This window comes from Anastrepha obliqua, chromosome 1 (assembly GCF_027943255.1).
Source record: "Anastrepha obliqua isolate idAnaObli1 chromosome 1, idAnaObli1_1.0, whole genome shotgun sequence".
Classification (NCBI taxonomy): domain Eukaryota; kingdom Metazoa; phylum Arthropoda; class Insecta; order Diptera; family Tephritidae; genus Anastrepha; species Anastrepha obliqua.
The window spans coordinates 117,780,580-117,791,744 of record NC_072892.1 but is presented as its reverse complement, the minus strand read 5'-3'; positions in this window follow the sequence as shown (position 1 = coordinate 117,791,744).

Sequence of the window (11,165 nt, the reverse complement as noted above, 5' to 3'; positions counted from 1 at the left end):
TGAAGAGCATTTTTTATTCACCCTTTGGCCATCTTGAAAAAGTCCCTGGTGCTCCAATCGAGCGACTGTGATGGGGTTCCATTCCAATTACTACTGATTTGTTTGAGCATCGTACTCGTAAGCCGAGGTATATATGACTCGTCATCAGATATGTGGGCCCCGTGTAAGCTATGGAAATGTGGGTTCAGCGATGTACGTTCGATACTCTTTTTGGACGAAATTGAGCAAAACATAATAGAAAATATCGAAGCGCGCAATCACCCAATGAACAGACGAAATTCCTTGACGATATGTTTGCCACCCGTCTTTCAAATTATATACCAACTTGATCAAAAAATTTCCGGAATATATTCAGAAAATTCAAAATACAAGTTTATTTCTCAAAAGTGATATTATCGCCTTCAAAGTACGAAAAACCCGCAGGTAGCCATATCAGCTGAATTCGATGGCTTCGAGTGGTATTTATTTCGTTCTTCGTCAAAAATGCATGGATAATGATTGCACAGGAGGCCGCCGTAGCCGAATGGGTTGGTGCGTGATTACCATTCGCAATTCACAGAGAGAACGTTGGTTCGAATCTCAGTGAAACCAAAATTAGTAAAAAACATTCTTCTAATAGCAGTCGCCCCTCAGCAGGCAGTGTATTTCTGCCATGAAAGAGCTCCTCATAAAAATATCTGCCGTTCGGAGTCGGCTTGAAGCTGTAGGTCCCTCCATTTGTGGAACAACATCAAGACGCACACCACAAATAGGAGGAGAAGCTCGGCCAAACACCCAAAAAGGGTGTACGCGCCAAAAAAAAATATATATATATATAATGATTGCACTGTGCGACAGTGCGTTATCATGGTGCAAAATCCAGGATTGGTTTTCCCACAGAATTTTTCGTTTTTGGCGAATTGCTTCGTAACACCCAAATAATAGTCCTCATTAACTGTCCGATGTTCTGGGATAAATTCATGGTATGCAATACCGTTGTAATCCATAAAAACCGTAAGCATCGCTTACTTTTTGGACTGAAAACGACGTGGTTTTTTTGATATTGGTTCACTCGGAGTTCTCCACTCAATCGCCTAATGTCTGGATTGCGTGTCGTACTCATATTTTCACGTTTCTTCTTCAGTAATGATGCGTTAGTGCGTTTGATGAATGTTGGGTTGAACTCAACCTTGAAAATCATGCCTTTGCCGATATCAACGGGGATTCTGTTTTGCATGAAATGAACTCCTTTGGGACCAACTTTGCAGCAACATAGCGCAAACCCGAATCATTAACTGCAATGTCCTGAACGGATCCATAAGTAATGTTCAAATCCTCTGTCAGCTCTCTGATGGTTTAATTTCGCTTATTAATCAACTATTCTTTCACTTTATTGATATTTTCATCTGCTTTTGATGTCGCCAACCTGCCGTTACGTTCGTCATCCTAATCCATCGCGATCACGATCTCTTCTGAAGTGTTCATGCTACTTGTAAACGTTTGCTTTCTTTAGAGCATCATTACTGAAATAGTTTTCCAATATTTGTAAAGTTTTCGCACATTTGACTTTGCTGCTGCACTTTTTTTCTCAATACTGGTTTTCAAGTAATAATAAAGGAAAAATAATCACTATAGTCTAGTAGGTGCGTAATATAAAAATATATGAATCTGTGCAAGTGCCAAGCTTATCTAATATTGCTGCCTGGGTGAGTATGCACTGCTGATTATCGAATAATGACAATTAAAATTTTTCATTAGCTATTCCACTTACATATGTACCTACGTATGTAGGTCTGTATGTATGTTTGTGCTATGCGCAAGTATCTACGCTCTAAATATTTACGTCAATGTTGCTCAACTCATATTATAATGGCTGCGTCGAAGCAATTTGTTCCAGCCAAATTACGAACGTGAGCTTTTCTTAATTTATCTATAATACAATTTTTATTTTTACGGTCGTGTGATCTAAAACTCGTGTCTAACGTAGTGTGTAAAAACAAAGAGAATGAATTTGCGTACAAAATTTTTACGTTACGAAATGTTATGTCATTTCCTCATTTACATAAATGTGGCACTGCGCACTTGCGATTGTTCTAAAATGAATCCTAATACAATTTAAAATCCCATAAAATCGATTCATATCACCTAAATACATATGTATGTATGGTAAGTCACGAAAAATTTAAATTAAAATAAACTTCGTGTCGCAATTACAATACGGGCTTTTAACAAAAATTTGAAAATGAAATGCGTCCGACACTAAATACCATTCAAGCTTTGGACGCATTGAAATTCGTACTCTTTTACTACGAGTTTACCTTTGGGCAGCCGCCGTAGCCGAATGGATTGGTGCGTGACTATCATTCGGGAGTGCGTAAGTTCGATAATAGCGTTTGCCCCTCGGCAGTCAATGGCAAACCTCCAAGTGTATTTCTGTCATGAAAAAACTTTTCATAAAACACAAAAACCATTTGACATTCCTCATTTGAGGAACAACATCAAGACGAAATTCATTAATTTAATTCAATCTTTTAAGTGTTCCAAATCTCCCTTGTGTGAGCCGATACGTGTGAACTCGTATTGTCTTGGTTGATTCGTCTTCGGCGTTTGGTTTTCCTTAATTCTCCGAAAATTTCTTGCAAACAAATGGATTTTCTGAAAAAATAGGCGACGATTTGCTTTGAAGTGCTTCTTCCGCGAACAATTTTTGTTCGATTAAGCTCTTCTTGGAACACCTGCACTGTCGATTGGTCTTTTGTTTCCGAGTTTGAGATGATGCCTCAACGCCAAAAGTGGTAGTAAGTTGATCAATGCACTCTTATCTCGATAACTCACATCAAAAATCTTAATAAATCATCGCACGAAAATGCAATTGGGTGAGGAAAGCCCGAACAATAATAGAAGAAGAGGGGTGGAAAAGAGGAATGAAACCTAACCCCAATATGGGTGATAATTTGCTGACAGCTCGAAAATGATGGACGGAGTCGGTGCAGGGATCGAATGCGCATCAGGCAGCCGTTCAAGCAATAGCTTTCAAGCAGAAGTCTTCGCTGTAGGAAAGGGTGCATCGAGCCACTCCAAAATAAATATATACATTGACAGTCAAGCAGCGATAAAGTTAATAAACTCCTATGAAATTTCATTTAAAAACATTCTAAAAAGCAGGGAAGCCATAGAGAGACTGGCCGAAGACAGACCGCCATCTATTGGGTACCCAGATATAAGGGCATTGTAGATAAGATAGCCCAGAGCGCTGTTTAAATGCAATTCGAACAAGAAAACGACATACTGAAACCTTTAAATACGGTACACAATGACATCGCGGACATGAAAACACGGATTGACAGGAGGTGGAATAATCTAGCCATGTGTACGCCAGATTCGTACGAGCCCTGTCTAGAAACGACAGCAGAGCTATTGTAGGTACATATACTGACAGGCCACAATTTGCTAGCGGCGCACGCATAGAAGATGGCAATTACAAACAATAATAACTGCAGATTTTGCAATGAATTGGAAGAGAGCGAAACTTTAGAAAACCTGGTATGTTTGTGCCCAGTATTTGCTAGTTAGAACACGAATGAAATGCTTAGGAGCTTCTGAATATGAAAAGTTGGAATGTATCTCGTGGTTAGAGCTTCAGAGTTTACTTAGATTCGCAAAAGACGCAGACTTATTACAAGATGTCTACTATAGAGAAACGTAAAGGTGGAGCTAGACCTTTACCTTAGACCTTACCAACCTAATCTAACCTAATATTATTATTACTATGGTCGCCATTTGTGGAACAACATCAAGACGCACACCACAAATAGGAGGAGGAGCTCGGCCAAATACCTAACAGAAGTGTACGCGCCAATTATTTATTTATTTTTATGGCCGCGAAATGGGACAGGTTTCATAAAATTATTTTCCTTTCTTATATGTTTCAATCGCATCTTTGATCTTAGGATTAAAAACACAAGCATATATATATATAAATGTATCAAGCGATAATCCTTAAACTGTAATTCGGTGTTTACAGAAATACTACAGTATCAAGAAATTATGGATTGGGAAAATTATTTAATTAATTTAATTTTTTTAATTATATGATTAAATAAATTCACTTTTATAATGAATTTACACTTGCAAAGTGAGTGACTAAACTATCAAACTTATTGCTTACTAATTAAGGTCATTATTAGTACCATATCCATGGAAAATTACACAGAAATGTCGTAATCATTGTGCAACTAATCAACTACCCATTCCGGTTGTTAACGATCTGGCAAATACATACATATGCACACACGTGTATGCATGTAGGTAAGCACATATAATATATACTATATAAATGTCAACGGGTGACGAAATGCTTATAAATACATACGAAGCCGATATGAATGTGTACACGTGAAAATTATGTAAATAAAAAAGTCGCATGCAATAAATTCTTATACAACCGTTCGCAGTAATTAGGCACAACACGGAAAGTGCCGTGATTGTGACAATGCATCAATGAAATGCATCAAGGGTTTGACGAATATTATTATTTATTACTATTCATTTCATTTAATATATTATTCATTGTTTTTAACACAAATTCAGTATTAACAACAAGCAACTACTGCCGATTATTGTACATAGAGGCGAGAGGGACACGGATTTGGTTTCGGAACTTTCAACAAAAGTTTGCATGTTAAAAGGCAATAAACATGTTTGTGCACAAATAAATAGCAGACGGTGATAATTCAATCACATACAAATTTACAACTAATGAGGTGTTTAACACCCATGTAAATTAGACTATCCATTCATTACATAGGTACATACACACATACATGCATACATATGTGCATTATATACTGGATTTATTCATTTATTCGAGAAATTCCATGAGCAGTATGAAAGTTTATGTATGGACATACATACAGTAAGATTCGTTCTTGTTGGGGAATTTTGCAGCTTCAGCTGGTATTAATTCGGATTATTCATTCAGACATTGTTTACGCTCCATTTGATCTTATCTGTGAAAACACTTGCATTGCAAATATTTGCATAACTGTGGATGGAAGGGTGCTACGAGTATTATAAAAGTGATTGATGCCTGTAGCTTTTCAAAGAGGGTTTATTTACCATATACTGTCTTAGCCGTTCAACTCGTGGTATGGCTAGAGTAAGAGCACATGATTTCTTCTGCTAACAAAGCTTTCTTTTAGATTTTTTTCTTTCATCCAGCAGTATGTTTACAAGTGTAGTATTATATCTGTACGTACATGCATTGAACGAGTTAGACTACAGGTCATAACTTTGCATTCTTTTAATTTTCCAGCAACAGGCATAAAATGACATCCAAATGGTGGTCATAGTGGTTTCTTTTTAGAATATAAAAAAGTGAACAAACATTAATTTACTAGGTTGTTCAATAAGTTTTGCCGTTCGATAAAAGAGAGCGCTCCTATTAGGCATTTTTTTTTGTTATGTTGGCACACTCTTCATATAAGCGTATGTGAAGTTTCATTTCAATCTGTCAATTCGTTCTTTGTTTACATTTAGCATCGACATGTCACAATATTTTCTACTATGGAAAAAATCAAATATCGTGCAGTGATTAAATTTTTATTTTTAAAGCAAAGGAAAGTTATGAACCAATGTTGAAAGTCTATAAGGACTTTGCACCATCAATGGGGTTTCAGAAAGCTGTATGCACAATGGGTGCCGCATTCGCTAACAATGGAACAAAAACACATTCGAATGCGACGTTCTCACCAACACTTGGAGCGAAAGGATAAAAAGGATTTTGTGCGTCGACTCCTCAATATGGATTAAATTTGGGTCTATCACCATGATCCTAAATCAAAAAATCAAAGAGTGGTGTAAACTTGGTTCTTCGGCTCCGAAACGAGTTCATGTCCAGAAATTGGCCAAGAAGATGTTGACATCAGTTTTTTGGGATGCGAAAGGAATTTTGTTTGTGGATTACTTGAAACTGGTAAAACCATAAATTCTGAATATTATTGTAACTTTTTAGATCAGCTAAAGGAAAAAAATTCGTGAAAAAAGACCCAGTTTGAAATTTATTTTTCTATCAGGACAACGCACCGTGCCACTTGAGCATTTAGACAATTGCTAAAATGCATGATATGAAGTTCGAATTGTTGGAGTATTTACCGTATTCACCAGATTTGGCCACTAGCGTCTTCCATCTGTTTCCAGACCTAAAAAAATGCATGCGTGGAAAGCATTTTTCATAAATGATGAGGTCATAACAGCTGTGGAAGCCTATTTTGCAGCCTTTCTAGATTCCCACTTCAGGGATGGAATTTATAAATTGGAATCTCGTTGCAACAAGTGTATTTATGTTCAAGGAGACTATACTGAATAATAAAGTGTATTTCAAACCATAAAAAATTGTGTTTTTCTTGCTGAACTGCAAAACTTATGGAACATACTAGTGTTGAAAAAAAATGTTCTTATTTTTAATTTGAATAATGAAATTAAATTTTTTAACTAAAATGCTTAATTTATTTTCGATCGCACCATTTAACAAATAAATATTAGATTTTATTTGAAACGCAAAAATTGAAGACTGCAAAAGTCTAGGCTCACTTTTAAATATAATAGTATTAAAAAAAAACTCTTAACAATTTGCGCATTTTTAGTAGATGGTTGTGTACCAACGGCATTTCAATAGTTCCTTAAATCAGTAGTGTATAGAGTTTAGCAATTTGGTAGTCCCTTCGACGGTAATCTTCTCCCACTACTCCCATATAACGTCTTTACCTTTAATTTAGTGTTTACTTACACTTCCTTGGAGACATTGTTGAGAAGCCATTGTTTTACTACATACATATATGAGCCATATACTTACTAAGGTCGTTCCCTTGTTGAAAGTAGTATTAATTTGGTAACCCCAGCAGCTCAGCGCCTTGCTTTCAATTTCGTTTTAAATATCTAAATAAGCCAACTACTCCATTGGAACTGCATTTTTTCAACGCCACCAGCTACCATACACCCCACACCATCACCACACTGCCACCATGCTTCACTGTTCGTAATCAGTTTTCTTCATTTAGCGCTGTACTAGACTTCCTCTACATAATTTTTATTCCTTTGATCCCAAAACTAGCTTCAATCAGAAAAAATAACCTTTTTCCAAAATTCTGGAGGCTTGCGTGTACGCTGATTTCCGAAGTAATGCATTTTTTCCTATTTATTAGGGAAAAAAATGGCTTCAACCTAGTAACTCTTCCGTGATAGTTGGCTTTTGTTAAGACTCTACTGGTAGTTTAAATACTTATATAGTATAAATACCTAATTTTGAAACTATAGGCCTCCTCTTTTCGCCAAGAGTTAGCAAGTGGCGAATTGAGGAAGCAACTGGTATAAATGAACATATGTTGGCAACACAAGAATAGAGCTGCCTTAAATTACGTGTGTTTGTAAGATAAGCAGTTTAATGAGCTGTTGCCCGATAATTTTTGTTGTTGCTTTCACATGCAAATTTTTCGTCAAGTTAATCTAACATAGAGATAGCGAGCGGGGAAATGGCGAATATACGAGGCCTTATGTAATTCTTTACTTCATCGCTCACTTTTAAAGCATCTTTCTTTACAAGCCCTATAATACCGGGCTTTTCTCTTTCTATTAATTTACAAGGACGCGCTGCTCTTGGCCTTAAAGTTATAATTCCGGTATTTTTTTAGTTTTGAAATATTGTCCGAACTGTTGTTCATACCCTGCCTCTTGTTCTTTACATGTATTTGTCGATAGTTTTGGTCTTCTTTCCAAAATTTCATTATGATTTTTTTCTCACCAATGTAAATTTCTTTTAATTTTGCTTCCATTTTAAGGCTCCGCGCATAATTCAATTGAAAACCGATAAACTAACATATAAGCTTACAAAATAAAAATAATAATGTTATAATATGAATTCCGAAAAAAAGTGGGTCAATTATTGCATACCCTCTGGCAAAGAAAAAAAGAGGTTGTCTGTAAAGTCGGTTTACTGACGACAGCTTAACGTGACAACGTCATAAGAAAATATTGGTGGAATGGTTGCAATTTTCAAAACAAAATTTTAATTTTATTTGTTTGATAGATATTTTGTATGGATATAGAGGAGGAGGTAAATGGAATTGCAATGGAATAGGTCAAGTTACATTTACACAAACGTGAAAAATGACGAAACATTTATCAAATTCATGAAAGATTTCTTCAATTTCGATTGTGCATCAGACGTTAATAAGTCAACAACACTAAGAGACACCATCATCGATTTGCCTTTTTCAAGACACTTTACACTCGAAACACTCCCTTTCATTTCCTACTTTTTCTATCATCGTCCTATTGCCAACAGAGAAATGGTTCATTACCATGCACACAGCAAGAAGGCATATGCAAATACAAGTATGTGAATTTATATACAAATGCGCATATACATACATATACATACATATATATGCTCACTCAAGTAGGACAGAGCCAGATGTCGAACGTTGCCGAACGCGGGAGCCGATTGTGCTCTTTATCGTTCGTTCCGCGCTCTCGCTTGCAGTTCAAGCACATTAGCTTACATTTGCTTGCGTACGGAATAGATTCGTATATTTGATATGTCCGTATGACTTGTATGCATCTTTACATATAGATTTGTTCTTTTTGAAAATTGCGCGAAATTGTATATGTATATGCATGTTTATATACATATATTAGTATACAACATATCTTATAAGGTATATGGTAAATATTACCATACATTTTTTCCTTCATATATAATAAAAAAATTAATAATAATAACATTAAAACAACAGGTATTATTAACAAACTTGGTTTTATTTTAAATTCTTCAAGTAAATCAAATTAATAATAATCAATAAGAAGGCATATGCATATACATACATATATATGCTCACTTAAGTAGGAGAGAACAAGATGTCGAACGTTGCCGTTCGTTTGCTTTGTCGTTCGTTCCGCGCTTTCGCTTGCAGTTCATTCAAGGTAACGACAATGAGCAAGGTAACGGCAAATAAGCAAGGTAACGACAAATGAGCAAGGTAACGGCAAATAAGCAAGGTAACGAAAAATGAGCAAGGTAACACTAATGAGCAAGGTAACACTAATGAGCAAGGTAACGACACATTTTTTCGTGCGTGCAGCCGGCTAAATCGAATTATAAGACGTTATCACGTCAAAAAATTTGCTGCTGTATGTAGACTTAAATCAGTCACTGTACATACAGACGTAGATGATGCAAAATTAGTCAAATTAGGCACAAAAGATGAAATGAGGAAATTAAAATAAAATGGGCGGTGCCATGCGACATACACACATACATAAATCTTATTGAGATCGCATAAAAGCCACACCCACTTCTTAAATGTTTTGACTAAATTTCTTCTGACAAGCTATCACTCTCGTTGCCTATGATTACCTAAATTAAATTTTACTAAAATATGCGCGAATGTGCAAAGTTCGTTTCGGACCGAACTCAGCGCTTCTTACTTGTTTTACTTTAAGAATGTTTTGACAAACAACAACTGATATGACACTTTAGATGCTGCAACTGTCACGTGTTGTTTAGTTTAACAGGCTGCTTATCAGGTTACTTTAATTTTTTTTTCATTCCTGCAGATTAAACAATTTGGAATCTGGTCAATTAATCTTTTCGCCGAAAGCAAATATTTATTTCAATTGTGCGCAGTCATACGCTTAGCCCAGTTCAGCCCATTCATAAAGAAATCAGTGGAAAGTTTTATACAAAAATAAAATTGTGTGTATGTGTGTGTGCATACAAGATGACGCAGTTTTTCATGCAAATAGCGCTCACACGTATCCACCCACATATACATATATATATATATATATATATATGTATATATATATTACATATTTACACAAGTATTTTTATGAGAATTTATTTACATACATACAGATTTACAATCGTCTATGGTATTTGCATGTGTTAAATGATGTGCGTTGTGGTTCCTAAGAACCATCAAAGAAATACCAATCCAGCTGCCCGTAAGCTGCAACTTTTGTGACAATTGCAGGCTGGCTTGGCAGACAGTTTCTTTCTTTGTTTGTAGCTGCAGATATGCAAATACATTATACTATACTACCCATATACACATACAGTTGGGGACATAAATATACGGACACTAAAAAAGTAAAAGATTTTTAAAGATTTTATTCAAACGACTGGCTATTTTTTAGACTTGGACTAATCCGCTTATTCGGAAGATATCAACAAACTAGCACAGCGTTGGACGAAGTGTATAACACTAAAAGGAGACTATGTCGAAAAATAAAAGAAGGCTTAAACCAAACAGTTAAGTAGCTGTTATTTTTGCACGGACTTTTCAAACGATCCTCGTACTTATTTACATTCGCATGGATGACTTTTTTCCTTTAGTTAATCGGAGTGCATTCTAGCTTCAATAATTGCAAGAGTGTTCTTTTATAAGATGCGATGGTTGCCTTTTATACTTTGCGCCGAATAATGAAAACACAGTAAAAAAAATAATGAAAATGGTTTTCTTGCTTTTCAAGATATTCTCCTTGGAAGTCAATATATGTATAGTACTAATCTTCCGCATTCGCTAGAACCAATTTTCAAATTACCTCCGCCTCTTAGAAATGGATAACTCCAACACGTGCTGCTTAAAGGATTTAACAGCTTCTTTAGGCATTGAAAAACGCTGACCTCGCATTTTATTTTTGATGTTCTCGAACATTTGGGACCAAAGGAATCATTAGGTGTCAAATAAGGGCTCTAAGGTGGGTGACCCATTCATTTGTTCCTTTGAGTGCTCATAAATGATGGTGATTAATGACTTCTCTTCGACGGTTGGTTTTCCTTAATTCTCTGAAAACTTCTGGCAAACAAATGGTTATGTACCTCTCCGAATTGACTATTTTAAGTTTCTCTAGTGGTACAGTTGCGATTTTCCAGTGTTTGGCAAGATTTGTCACTTGTTATGATGCTTTAAACAAGCGCGTATTTCCACCGTATTTCTTCAACATTTCTTTACACCAATCGACACAAGACCTTTTTTGGACAATTCTCCAATTCCTGAGGAAAGTTAGTTGGTGTTAGCATCGTGTGCTGCCATCTATCAAACGACGGCAAAACAAATTTCAGACTGATTGAGGTTAATTTGGATTTGGCTTCAATTCGAGTAAGACATGTTTCGTGATTTTCGCTA